At 50.2% G+C, this 14,657-nt stretch overlaps 1 long non-coding RNA gene across 5 annotated transcripts; it reads right to left on the bottom strand.

Moving 5' to 3' along the window:
• Window positions 1–757: 757 nt before the first annotated feature.
• Window positions 758–14,344, bottom strand: LOC147648659 (uncharacterized). 5 transcript variants are annotated; one of them, XR_015280188.1, is made up of 15 exons: window positions 13,901–13,964; window positions 13,342–13,442; window positions 6,715–6,878; window positions 6,529–6,608; window positions 5,788–5,877; window positions 5,578–5,680; window positions 4,455–4,506; window positions 4,313–4,354; window positions 4,055–4,218; window positions 3,893–3,971; window positions 2,739–3,815; window positions 2,619–2,660; window positions 2,361–2,524; window positions 2,199–2,277; window positions 758–2,121 (listed from the first exon to the last, which is right to left on the bottom strand). It is a non-coding gene; the product is annotated as an uncharacterized LOC147648659 (long non-coding RNA). The 5 variants fall into 5 exon arrangements; XR_015280189.1 differs by having other exon boundaries at window positions 2,761–3,815; window positions 4,433–4,495; XR_015280187.1 differs by having other exon boundaries at window positions 4,433–4,506; window positions 13,901–13,949.
• Window positions 14,345–14,657: the final 313 nt, after the last annotated feature.

Below are 14,657 nucleotides of genomic sequence, written 5' to 3'. Positions count from 1 at the left end.
TGTTTGGGGTACAGTAATGTAGCTAATTTGTTAGGTTTCTTATATTTCTATTTGGATTATTGTTTCTTAGAGGGGGTTCATTTGTTTGATTGTAGTATGTTTTAAACTTATGGATAACGTGAAAAGTATTATTTATGGTTAAATTTATTTTTTGGTTTTATGTTTATTTGGAGATAGTATTTTTATTTTGATGATTCAAGGTATTATGAGATTATTGAGTTAAAACCAAATTTTTCCTGTATGGTTAATTACAGTTTATTTTCGATCTTTTTTTTTTGTAGTTGCATGTACCTGTTTATTTGGTGCTTTTTATTAGTTGTATTTTTGGGGATATGAATATTTATATGATGGATTTTTAAAGGTAGGTCGTTTTTGTAGTGATTTCTTATTTTTTAGTAGTTTAATTTTTTTATTGTTAATGAGGTCTTTATTTTTATACAGCATTGATTATTATTTATGAATTAGAAAGTAGCAATTTGGTTAGGTTGTTTTTAGTAATGCTGAGGGCTCATTGAATGGTTTTCAGTTTAGTAAGTTGTTGAGGTTTTTTTAAGCAGATTGGGTTGTGTTAGGTTTTATATAGCTTTTTGTGATTTGTTTTACTTTTATGATGTGGTATGAATTATTAGTAAAAAGAGTGTAGTGGGGTTTTTTTGCTCCTCCTCTAATAAACAGGGTATAATTACTAATACACTTTTAAAACATGTTACTGGGACTGGGATGTAGGGTAGGCCAAAGAAAAAATAAACTAAAGCTATTTGGTACAAATTTCAGTACTTTTATAAAGCTTTTATCCATCATTATTACTGAGCTTAGCTTAGCAGCTATTTTAATCTGTGCTCTTTTACTGTGAAAGTTATGTAGTAGGGACACTATTGGAGTTATTTTTGGATAAGAAAATAAACATAGGGACAAGAAAGGCATTAAAACCTCAAAAAAAGCTCAGAGACTAGAACAACATAAAGGCCTCCACCCTGAGAGACATGAACTTAAGTAACACCATTACAAAGTCCTTTATCCCAGCACACAGTAAGCACCAATACAACAAAATCAGCATAGGTTTTCCTTACTCTTCTGAACCCCACATTGGGCAGCAAATAATAAAATGCTTAGACAGCTAAGACAAAACTCAAAGCGCTGCAGGATAACTTCACAAATGCAGACATCTACTGTCAACCTAGGAAAAGCATGTAGATTCCAAAGTAAAACCTATGTCACAAATTTCAAATTACAGGGGCCTGGGACTTGGCCTTGTACACCTACAGCCAGGCTGGGCAGCAGGGCAGAGCAGCTCCGGGACAACTACACCCAGACACCCGTGACACACCAGACACCCGACGAGGGGACACAATGGGGAGACAAAACTCTGGGCCACAAGAACGGCGGCGAGGACTGAGAGAATGCGGAACGAGATGAGCCGGGTGAGAATGAAGGCGAGCTGATGAAGCTCACAGAACCCGGGAGGAAGAAGATGCTGACGGAATGACAAACTCCAGGAACCGCCAAGACGGAGGCCCAAGAATCTTACGGCCGCAATCCTCTACCTATCTTTGCGTTTCTTCAAGTCCTAAGCCGCAACAATGGATCCTCGCGGCGCACGGCTGTTGACACAGCTCGGAAGAAGACGTCTAAAAGACATCCGATCGGATGCTTTTCGAAACAGATGCGATTCCAAGGCCTCTGAGAGCAGCCGAGCCGAGGAGCCCAGAGATCGCAGATGCTATAAGTGACGCTGGGGTTTCTGGTAAGCCCCCAGAAGAGATAGGGCAAGGCACGTACAACACAAGAGGCACAAAAGACACAGAAGGCACGACGGACAAGTGACACGCCACGCCCCGAGGCTGCTCTGTCCTGCACACCTCAGCACTGTGAACAAAAGTGAGGCTCTCCCACCGTGCGGCCTAAGGGGCCACAGCCTGGACCTCCCCGTCCCCAAAGCTGACTCAACTATCCCAGGTCACAAGTCCCGACCCGGCACCCCGCTTTCATCCCCTCTGCGGGTGGTAGCCTTTGACTCAGCTCTCGGATGCCCGCTGGAGAGGATCCACACGGAGCGCCAAGGAAGGCCGCCTGGCTATCCGGGAAGTTCCTGCCATCGCCAGGCTGTCGTCTCTCCGTCAGCTACCAAAAATAAAACAGAAAATCAGCAGCTGATCTTTGCAGGGCGTCGGCCAAAACCTGACAATTCCGCTACTCACGGTCTCCTGCGAACGGCCGTGACCTGAGGCCGCACGATACGGCCACGCCGGGACCAGGCAGCGTCGTCGCAGGGCGCGCCTGAGTTAAGAGAAGAAAAAGTGATGTGGCGTTGCTGAGACTTGAACAGGCCCTCGCTCCTCCTCCCGACATCCCCAACTCACGGGAAGCCCTCGGCCCCTTCCTGAAGGCCAGCCACACGGCCCCTTTACGTGGAAAAGGCTCCGTCACGCGGTCCCTGTGACGCTTCCGCAGGGCTCACGGGAGCGGCGAAGCAGGCGTGCCGGCCGGCTGGCGACGGGGTCTCGACGAAACGCGACTGGACCGCCTAAAGCACGCAAACAAGGAGGGACGCTTGGCGTCGCACCTGAAACTGAGAGCCCAGCGATAACAACAGCCTCCCTCCACCGGTCAACGCTCACCTTGCCCACTTCACCTTGACTGCTGCTAGATGGCTCTATTTCCTAAAAATAAAGACAAAGAGGAGACCTGTAACACAGGGACCGGTTCCAGTTGCCCTGCAAAGACAAACACTGACTTACCTTCTCGGGGAAACCCCCTTACCCGGGATGGGGCGCTCTGCCACCGATTTCATCCGTCCGCATCTGAAAGAGAGCTGAGACAAAAGTCAAAGCGCTGCAGGGTAACTTCACAGCTCCGGACATCTTGTGTTGATCTAGGGATATGTTCTAGACCCCAACTACACCCTACATCACAAATTTCAAATTACAGGGGCCTGGGACTTGGCCTTTTACACCTACAGCCAGGCTGGGCAGCAGGGCAGAGCAGCTCCGGGACAACTACACCCAGACACCCGTGACACACCAGACACCCGACGAGGGGACACAATGGGGAGACAAAACTCTGGGCCACAAGAACGGCGGCGAGGACTGAGAGAATGCGGAACGAGATGAGCCGGGTGAGAATGAAGGCGAGCTGATGAAGCTCACAGAACCCGGGAGGAAGAAGATGCTGACGGAATGACAAACTCCAGGAACCGCCAAGACGGAGGCCCAAGAATCTTACGGCCGCAATCCTCTACCTATCTTTGCGTTTCTTCAAGTCCTAAGCCGCAACAATGGATCCTCGCGGCGCACGGCTGTTGACACAGCTCGGAAGAAGACGTCTAAAAGACATCCGATCGGATGCTTTTCGAAACAGATGCGATTCCAAGGCCTCTGAGAGCAGCCGAGCCGAGGAGCCCAGAGATCGCAGATGCTATAAGTGACGCTGGGGTTTCTGGTAAGCCCCCAGAAGAGATAGGGCAAGGCACGTACAACACAAGAGGCACAAAAGACACAGAAGGCACGACGGACAAGTGACACGCCACGCCCCGAGGCTGCTCTGTCCTGCACACCTCAGCACTGTGAACAAAAGTGAGGCTCTCCCACCGTGCGGCCTAAGGGGCCACAGCCTGGACCTCCCCGTCCCCAAAGCTGACTCAACTATCCCAGGTCACAAGTCCCGACCCGGCACCCCGCTTTCATCCCCTCTGCGGGTGGTAGCCTTTGACTCAGCTCTCGGATGCCCGCTGGAGAGGATCCACACGGAGCGCCAAGGAAGGCCGCCTGGCTATCCGGGAAGTTCCTGCCATCGCCAGGCTGTCGTCTCTCCGTCAGCTACCAAAAATAAAACAGAAAATCAGCAGCTGATCTTTGCAGGGCGTCAGCCAAAACCTGACAATTCCGCTACTCACGGTCTCCTGCGAACGGCCGTGACCTGAGGCCGCACGATACGGCCACGCCGGGACCAGGCAGCGTCGTCGCAGGGCGCGCCTGAGTTAAGAGAAGAAAAAGTGATGTGGCGTTGCTGAGACTTGAACAGGCCCTCGCTCCTCCCCCCGACATCCCCAACTCACGGGAAGCCCTCGGCCCCTTCCTGAAGGCCAGCCACACGGCCCCTTTACGTGGAAAAGGCTCCGTCACGCGGTCCCTGTGACGCTTCCGCAGGGCTCACGGGAGCGGCGAAGCAGGCGTGCCGGCCGGCTGGCGACGGGGTCTCGACGAAACGCGACTGGACCGCCTAAAGCACGCAAACAAGGAGGGACGCTTGGCGTCGCACCTGAAACTGAGAGCCCAGCGATAACAACAGCCTCCCTCCACCGGTCAACGCTCACCTTGCCCACTTCACCTTGACTGCTGCTAGATGGCTCTATTTCCTAAAAATAAAGACAAAGAGGAGACCTGTAACACAGGGACCGGTTCCAGTTGCCCTGCAAAGACAAACACTGACTTACCTTCTCGGGGAAACCCCCTTACCCTGGATGGGGCGCTCTGCCACCGATTTCATCCGTCCGCATCTGAAAGAGAGCTGAGACAAAAGTCAAAGCGCTGCAGGGTAACTTCACAGCTCCGGACATCTTGTGTTGATCTAGGGATATGTTCTAGACCCCAACTACACCCTACATCACAAATTTCAAATTACAGGGGCCTGGGACTTGGCCTTTTACACCTACAGCCAGGCTGGGCAGCAGGGCAGAGCAGCTCCGGGACAACTACACCCAGACACCCGTGACACACCAGACACCCGACGAGGGGACACAATGGGGAGACAAAACTCTGGGCCACAAGAACGGCGGCGAGGACTGAGAGAATGCGGAACGAGATGAGCCGGGTGAGAATGAAGGCGAGCTGATGAAGCTCACAGAACCCGGGAGGAAGAAGATGCTGACGGAATGACAAACTCCAGGAACCGCCAAGACGGAGGCCCAAGAATCTTACGGCCGCAATCCTCTACCTATCTTTGCGTTTCTTCAAGTCCTAAGCCGCAACAATGGATCCTCGCGGCGCACGGCTGTTGACACAGCTCGGAAGAAGACGTCTAAAAGACATCCGATCGGATGCTTTTCGAAACAGATGCGATTCCAAGGCCTCTGAGAGCAGCCGAGCCGAGGAGCCCAGAGATCGCAGATGCTATAAGTGACGCTGGGGTTTCTGGTAAGCCCCCAGAAGAGATAGGGCAAGGCACGTACAACACAAGAGGCACAAAAGACACAGAAGTCACGACGGACAAGTGACACGCCACGCCCCGAGGCTGCTCTGTCCTGCACACCTCAGCACTGTGAACAAAAGTGAGGCTCTCCCACCGTGCGGCCTAAGGGGCCACAGCCTGGACCTCCCCGTCCCCAAAGCTGACTCAACTATCCCAGGTCACAAGTCCCGACCCGGCACCCCGCTTTCATCCCCTCTGCGGGTCGTAGCCTTTGACTCAGCTCTCGGATGCTGGGTGGGGTGGATCCACATGGGGTGTGAAGGAAGGCCTCCTCGCCATCTGGGAAGCTCCTGCCATTGCCAGGATGTGGACTCCTGGTCAGCTACAACCAAGAAGACCAAATATCAATGCAGGAGCTTAGTGCCACATCTGTGAAAACCCAGCACTTACCTTCTCTAGAGAATGCCCAGGTTCATGGGCTGCACACTTCACCCCACAGGGAGACAGAGGCTTGCTTCACAGCAGTATTGGCTGACAGCCAAACGACCACCACCTCAAGGAGGGGAGGAAGACTCTCCAGTCAGTGAGGGCCAGGGAGCCCAGGGTACCCCAAGGATAGAAACCCCAGCTTATATGACAGCAGTAGGCCCAAGCACTCACTATCGCTTCCTGGCTGGCCCTAGCACCAGGGAACTGCCTGCACCTCTCGGGGGTTCTGGCACTCTGCTGCTTTACGGTTCCTGCCTGCAGCTGTCTCAAGGAAACGGGAGCGCTGTTAGGGCTGCTGTTTAGGGTTTGAATAGTCCTGTACTCTACCTTATATCCCAACCTATACCCCTTTTATTTTCTCTGTTTGTCTCCAGCCCTCGAGCCCTTGACCTCTGAAGCCCTCCCTCAGCCTCTCCGTGTCACTGCCAAGCTGCCCCGCTGAACCCTACAAACTTACAACCCTACGCTTGCAACCGGGGATGCTCCTTATCCATAGGCCCCAAGAGATGTCCCTTAGCCCGGACTAGGCAATCCACAGTTGCTCCCTACCCTACCTAAGTTTGGCCCTGAGACAGGGCAGAGGCTGACAGAGCGGAACTCTTTGCGGAGGCCAGGCACGAAGCCTTACCAACCGCCGCCTCGAGGAGGGGTGGGAGCAATCCCCGGCTGCGGAGGGACAGAGAGCCCAGGGTGGGGCGGGGCGGGAAACCCCCTGTTTCCCCAACCCTGCGGATCGTCCCCCCACTATCTCTTCCTGGCTGGCCCTAGCACCAGGGAACTGCCTGCACCTCTCGGGGGTTCTGGCACTCTGCTGCTTTAGGGTTCCTGCCTGCAGCTGTCTCAAGGAAACGGGAGCGCTGTTAGGGCTGCTGTTTAGGGTTTGGGGTGGGGTACACCTGAACTCCACCTTACCTATACCCCTTCTTTTCACTGTTCACTCAGCCGTTTTATTTTTGGAATTCTTGTGACAGATTGAGGGCACTGAGGAAGGACTGCCAAGATGAAATCAAAAGGGAAAAGGAGAAAGATCACCCCTGCAAATCCACACTGGCTCAGCTGTTCAGGTGCTGCTTCCTGGCAGAAAGCTTTGTCCCTCACCACCTCCTTTATGCAGTGCTCCACGTCCAGTTGCATCCACGTGCTCCCCCAGACCCTATGAGATGCTCTCACCGTCACTCCATCAGATGCCACTGGGAGCCCACCAGAAACTCCTCTCCTTCAGCAGTTCCATGCCAAAGTTGATTTGCCACTCGTATTTGGCCCTGTAATAACAGCAAAATCATTGCCCTCTGTCAGGTACTTGTTGTTAGACACAGGTTTTTCCATAGCCATCTTTTCAAGAACGAAGTGCCATCCCTGCTTGATTGCTAAATCAACAGTAAATTCTGGAAAACCTAAATGAGAAAAAGAATCTAATATTACGAGTTAATATGGGAACCTTTATGTGATTAAACTAGTATGCTTTGAAATAAAGTGAATTCTTCCAGGTCTACTGCAAAAATCTAATTCCTAAAAAAAAAAATAACCAAAAAACAAACAGCATCAAATTCTCACACATATGATCAATAAAGTCACAATACCTCCACCAGCCAAGGGAAAAAAATCTTAACCTAGAAAAAATCCAAACCACCTCAAAAAGATTCAACACTGAAACACAATGCATCCTAACACTTCAACTAACAATACTAAAATAAATTTTAAAAACAAGTATTCCCTCTATCCACACCACCAATACCACATAAAACAAATAAAGCAGTCTCATCACAGCACCCCCAAATCAAAAACCTAAATTGCACTAAAATCTTTAAAATAATCACAAATTAACCCCAAAATAAAGTTTAATCTCACTAACAAAAAAAACCCCAAAACAGGTAACACAAACAAAAGCCACGCCATACAACCACCAGCAAAAACAGATGCTATGCTCTTTCACTAACAGTTCTTATCACATCAGCAAAGTTAAACATAAATAAAAAGCAACCCTATTGAACTCCACACATCACACTGAAAGGAATGATGAGCTTGTCTTTACAAACAAGCTGTGGGTCAGTTGATAAGATGTAGCTATCAGTGACAGACGACAGAAACAATGGGATGAATTCCAGTAGAAGATCAAAGAGGCACTGAAAGAACACTAGGAGTTCCATAAAAGTTAAGAAGGGATTATGCATTGGGGGTGGAGGGGGAAAAGGTACCCCAGGTGTCAGGCGTTCCAGGCAGTCTGTACCTGTCAAGTACCTCAGCCTATGGGGAAAGGGAGAAGGGACAAGCGGCCGGGAATTAGGATAAAAAAGGAGGCTGTGCCCTCCAAAAATTTGAGAAACCCCAGGGGAATGCCCCATGGCCTCTCCCTTTATTTGAATAAAGTAAAAGGACTCCTCCGTCTCCTTTTTGGATATAAACCTCTGGTGTTCGTGGAGTAATTTTCCTGACAACACCAACTATTAAAAGAAAAAAATCAAACCAAGTCACTGAACTCAAAGCCATTAAACTAACCCTAGACATTAGTAAAAAAACCCCAAAGCTCTACATTTATAGTAATACCTGAATAATTACCAAGACTCTATAAAAAATTTTAATAACTAATTAAAAACAAAAAAACAACCTAAACTACAACAAGTTAAAAAACACCACCCCCAAAAATATACCTATAAAAAGCCACCATATAAATGCCTGTGTCCCCAGAAATGAAGCTAATAAGAAACACCACAACAGAAAGGAATCCAAACTTATCATCAACACCTAAACTAAAAAACACAACATTAAATAAATAGAACATATACATTATTATACACCAACTACAAACCAAAAAAAAAGATACAATCAATTACTAAAAATCACCTTAAAACCACTCAAAAAACTGCCAAAAATTAAAAACTGCATCTAACAAAAGCCGCCTAATTAACACCCAAAACTCAGCTAACCAAACAAACCCTACCCAATCTGAACCCGTACATACAATAAACAAAACCAAATAATACATATCAAAATCTATTTTAATTGATTCTACCTAAAATACAAACCAACCCATTCATAAAAATCATCTTTATTCAAAAACCAGATTTCACGTAGTGAACACAAAAAAATGAAACAACACACTATGTGCCACCACAAAAACTAATATTGAATAAAAACCACATAAATAACTCTGCTTACTCAATATTACTACCACTATTTATATTTACCTGTATCTCTATAAAAGTATATCTAAAAGTAAAAAATAATTTGACCATTAAGCCAAAGATATACAATAAAAATTAAGATGTCCTAAAATTACATTATATCCCCACCATCTGCTTTATGCTTAAACAAATTCTGTAACTTCAAAACTAACAAAAAAAAAAAACTTTTAACGTACAATCTGTATACAATACTAATACACTCTACCCCAAATTCTCTCTCAACTCTATTGTTTATCAGAGACAACAAAAAATCCATTTTGTACTTTTTTGAAAATAACTTCTCATAGAGAGGAATGACAGGTTTGTCTTTACAAACAAGCTGTGGGTCTGCTGATAAGATGCAGCTATCAGTGAGAGACAACAGAAACAATGGGATGGATTCCACTAAAAGATCAAAGAGGCACGGAAAGAGTATCATGAATTCCACAAAAGCTAAGAATTAAAAAGGGATTATGCGTGGAGGGGGGGGAAAGGTACCCCAGGTGTCAGGCGTTCCGGGAAGCCTGTACCTCTCAAGTACCTCAGCCTATGGGGAAAGAGAGAAGGGACAAGCAGCCAGGAATTAGGATAAAAAGTAGGCTGCGCCCTCCAAAAATTCAAGAAACCCCAGGGGAATGCCCCATGGCCTCTCCCTTTATTCGAATAAAGTAAAAGGACTCCTCTGTCTCCTTTTTGGACATAAACCTCTGGTGTTTGTGGATTAATTTTCCTGACATCATTGATTAGTGAATACAAAATAATTGCCAAAACCATAGTAACTTCTTCTAAAACTGTTCAACTTGACTCCAATCCCAAAACCCAAGCTACCACCAAAACACCCCACGGCTCAAAAAGACCCCACACCACATCCCAAACACACGTGAATAAAAACCACAAAACCTTCTAAATCTCCTGATCTCTACTCCACAACAAATAAACTATCTAACGTTATTCATTCTTCTTCCTACGCCCTACTTATTGAAATAAAGATTTTTTTCACTTTTCCTCAAAAAAAAAATTTCCTTTAAAATCTATTAAAAAACTAACTGAAACCTGATTTCTATCAAGAAACACATTCATTTTAAAACATTTCCTCCCAATTGGTCTCAGACCTTTCCAAGGTTTGGATCCTGTTCCAGTGCACCTGAACCAAATCAACCTGCTCTGGCTCTGGAAACATCAACACCAAACCCAGAGCACGAAGCACCTCGCTGTCCCTACCCTGCTGTCCCCCGGCCCTGCTCTCTCGCATCCTACGCTGCAGAGCGCTGGGAGCCAGGTTCAGCCCCGAGAATTGTCACATCCATTCCCTCGGACATTCCAGCTTCCACGGGGATATTGCGGGGACCCCCTGCATTCCATTCCCCAGTACAGCACCAAGACAAAGTTCTCACTCGGCCCGCGTCTCCAGAAAATCGCGTGTAAGGCTTAAATAAACCCCGAGGCTTGAGAAATACAGTCTGCCCGAAAAGCCCAGCTCTGCATCCAGGGGAAATGAACATCACAAACAGATTCACACACCCCAGATGCACGGGACGCTGCCAGCTCGGACCTGCAGTTAACTCGGCAATGGAAAAACCTGAGCTCGAAGCCCTCCTGCGAGGGTACAAAAGGTATTGGACACAGTTTCTAGAAGGCGCCACATCGTTATTTAAAGGCGCAGCTCGGCTAAAGAGCAATATCGACAAAGCCCCGAGACAAAAAGCCCGGCAGGTCGGGCTTTTCCCCCTCCCCTCCTCCCAGCGGCTTTTGCCAGCGCACTCTGAAGCTGACAAGCCACAAGTGTCCCCCAGCGCCCCCGCCGGGACTCGCTCCCGGGCTGGCGCCGCTCCAGGTGCGGGGGGACCGGGGGAGCCACGCGAGCCCCGGCAGCGGCGGCACTCGGCACCCGGGGGCGGCCCCGCGCTCCCGGCCGGAAAGCGGCTCCTCCGGCGGGCGGGGGCAGCTCCGGCCCCGGGAGAGCCCGGCCCGCCCAGCGGCACCGGGACCGGCCCGAAGGGGCCCCAGCGGTGCCCGAGCCCCGCGCCCGGAGCGGACAGAGCAGCCGGGACAGACACAGCTCCGCGCCGCGGCTCCCGCCTGCCCGCCCGGCCTCAGCACGGCTCTGTCACTCCTCGGGGGCTGCCAAGCCGCCAAATTCCCCAGGGAATGCCAGAAGCGCTGCCGTGCAGGGCTGTAAGGGGTCAGAATCGCTCTCAAAAGCAGCGCCACGGCTCCATGTGACCCCGCCTAATGCTGGAAAAGCCGGTGTTTCTGTCAATTGAACCCCGGAAACTGAGGCAATGGGGGGGTGTTCGTGCCTTCTTAAACCAATACGATGGCAAATAAATGAGTGCTCCCCCCCTTCAATTTAATCCCCTAAAAGTAAAAAGTTGTTTTTCGCTTGATTGAAATCTCTCAAATGATAGGAAAAGGGGAACACTCAATCAGACCCTTAAAAAGTAGTGACTATAAGGCTTCCTTCTCAATTTAAACCTCAGGATGATGGAAAGTGGGGGGTTCCCCTCAAGTCAAACCCATAAAATAGCAACAATATTTCCCCCCTTCCATTTAAAATGGAACATGGGGATTCACTGTTCACTGATACCCCTAACACCCTGGAAAAGGCAGGTTTTCCTCCAATCAGCACCCTTAAAATCATAGGTGGACTCCCCCCCAGTGTAAAAATAGATAATAACAGGAGTTTCTTCCCTCAATTTATGCCCCCTTTTGTCCTCATAATACCCATTTCTTCCGGGGGGAATTGGGGAGCAAACGGCAAAATGAAATCAAAAGGGAAAATCCCTTTTGCAAATCCCTGCGAACCCACACAGGCTTACTTGGCTCAGATGCTGCTTTAAACAATGCTCCATGTCCAGGTGTATCCAGCTGTTCTCCCAGATCCTATGAGACACTCCCAGTACTACTCCATGAAATATCCCCCAGGAGCTCACCAAAAATCCCTCTGCTCCAACTGCTCCACACTCCATGCTCAAGCGAAGTGACAGAAACCCTCCCCCTAAAATAGCCCCGGGCAGGACCCACCCATTCTTTACCATAACTGCTCACACCTGGGGCTGCTCTGAGCGCTCATCAACCTCACAATTCAGTTTGTGCTGTTGCCATCCTACGGGTGAGGGGAGGGGCAGAAGGAACTTGTCGCTCATTCCCTGGACAGGACATTGTCTGCACCTGACACACTGGGGCACCAGGCTTTCCTTGCTATGGATCAGGACACTTCTCCTCCTCCTGGTGCCCAAGGCTGAAAATGGAATTCCACCTCCACAATTCCATGTGTTTGAGTTTCACAATTCCCAATGTAATTCCCCATGGATCATAAGCCATCACCTCTAATTTTTCCTCTAGAATCACTGCTGACTTGCCTTTCTGTGGAAGTGCTTGACGCATGGATGCAGAGTTCAGGGGCTTGTTTATGGCTTATCCTGACGAGCACAAATGAAATCCAAACACCCAGAATTACAGGGAAATATGGATAAAGTTTATAAATACTCCTCTTCCCTGCAAATCCCTGGCAACCTCCCATTGACCTTTTACTCTTAACCTCTGAATTTTGACCTTTGACTCTTGACTTTAGCTCTCTGAAGTTTGATTCCCTGATAATTGACCTTGAACCACATAACCTTGGAAAATTAACCCATAACATTGCACCTGGGACCCTTTACTCTTGATCTTTGAACACTGACCATTCACATGTGACCCTTGAAGTTTGAATCCCTGACTTTCCAATTTAACCATTGACCCCTGACCTTTTGCACTTGACCTCAGCCCTTTGACCCTGCCCCAACATCAATATTACTGACCTACAGTGATTTCAGCATATGAATGCTACCACAGTTATCTCACCCAGCCGTGTCAATAACACTATCAGTCTCTATCCCAGCCCCAGTGATTATAGCTCCAGCCCTAGTGATCCCTTCCCTGCCCCAGTGATTTCAGCTCTTGGCCCACGAGCTTTATTTCACTGCAAGCTCTCTTCTTCCAGCTCCACATCCACTTCCTTTTCCCTCCGCTCTGCTAGGTGAAGCTGCTCCAGGTTGAGACAAAGGGTCTTTGTTCTTGGTTCCAGCTCTGAGGTTTCACCTTAAGGCTGAGAAATGCCACTCCAACCCCATCCCAACCCCAAAGCAATCTTTACTGTATTTACAGCCTGCCCCGTTGTGTACCATTCTATGCTTGCTTCCCACATGTACAGTCACTATGCCCTCAGAACAGTGTTTGCAGCAGTCCCCATCCCAGCCCCAGTGACTTCAGCTTCAGTCCCACAAGCTTTATTTGACTGCCAGCTCTTGTGCTATCCTTCTGCCTCCTCATCTTCCCAGCAGTGCCACATCATGCTGCTTTCTGGCTCTCCAGGCAGGATCTCTGTTTTAGCTCTAGCTCTCTGTGGTTTGAGCTTAGCTCTTGAACTCACATTCCAGCCCCAACCTGACCATCCTTACTGGAGGAACAGCTCTGCAAGGCCCTATCCCCGCCCTTACACTGATTTCAGCTCCAGCCACGCAGTTCGCATCCCAGCTCCATATTCCTTATCCCAGCCCCACAACAGTTTTACCCTAAACCCTACCATGTTTCTGTCTGCTCCAGCTCTGCTTCCTGAGTTCCTGCTCCTCAGCTTCCCACTTCTGGTGGCTGAAAGTTGCTCCCGCTTCTCACTGCAACCCAGGGCTGTTGATAAGGCCACAAGTCAGTTATTACTATCACTTCAATGTCTCTAGATACTGTCCTACCCACCCTAATGGGAGCCCAACTTTGGGGACACTTGAGGCCTCTAGCCCAACAGGTACCTTCCCCCTCCCCCTGGGTCTCAGCCCAGCACTTGCCCAAAGGCCCCCCCTCACCCCCCCCAGGCATTACCAGGGGCTGGGAATAGCCATTGGGCCCCTGCTAGCCCATCCCAAAAGGTGCCCTTGGGCTGGTTCTCAGGCCCTGGAGCCCTCCCAGCCCCCAGACCCTCAGACTCTCCTTGGTACCAGCAGACAGGGGCTGCAAATCCCCCAGGCACCTCCTGCAGGCCCTGAGCTGCAGCTCCATCCCCTTCCCCCATGGCATTTATCCAGCTCCAGCCTCAGTATTTCCATTGCCCGTCCTGGAGCACCGGCGCTCCCTGGATCACACCCGCGCACCTCCCGCCACCGCCCGCCTCTCCGCCGCTCGCCGCCGCGCCACCGAACTAAGGCCCGCACCCCTCCAGCTCACGCTATTTATAGCCCACACCGGCCAGCCCAGCCAATCACAGCCCGAGGCAGCGCCGGGCCCGCCAATCCCAGCCCGCCCGTTCCCGCCGCGCTCGCCTCCGCGACCCCCCGCTGTCCCCTCAGGCCCCGCTCCCGCGATCCCGCCCGCTCCCCCCCTTCTCCCCGTTTCTTTGGGCGAAGTTACGGCCGGGACCTGAACGGGGAGCCCCCGCCCACCCTTCCCGGGACCCAACAGCACCTCTTGGGGCTGCGGCAGCTCGGCTCCGCCGGCTCCCAAAGCGACAGCGGCCGGAGCGGCACCCCAGCAAAACGGGGGAGCGGGAACGGGCCACGACTGAGCGGGCTGAGCTTGGCGGGACCGCGCCTGGATTCAAAGGGCGGCTGTGATTGGCCACCTAGAACCCTGACCTAGAACCCTGACCTAGAACCCTGACCTAGAACCATAACCTAGAACCCTGACCTAGAACCATAACCTAGAACCATAACCTAGAACATGACCTAGAACCCTGACCTAGAACCATAACCTAGAACCCTAACCTAGAACCATGACCTAGAACCATAACCTAGAACCCTGACCTAGAACCATAACCTAGAACCAATCCACCGGGATTGGCGGAAGCTTTGAGGCTGCGGCCCATGGGAGCGCGAGGTGCTCAGTTAGGCGGAGCCAGGGGTCCTCGCAGGG

Source organism: Cyanistes caeruleus, chromosome Z (assembly GCF_971803275.1).
Source record: "Cyanistes caeruleus chromosome Z, bCyaCae1.hap1.1, whole genome shotgun sequence".
In the NCBI taxonomy this organism is placed as follows: domain Eukaryota; kingdom Metazoa; phylum Chordata; class Aves; order Passeriformes; family Paridae; genus Cyanistes; species Cyanistes caeruleus.
This window is presented reverse-complemented; position numbering and strand designations above follow the sequence as displayed.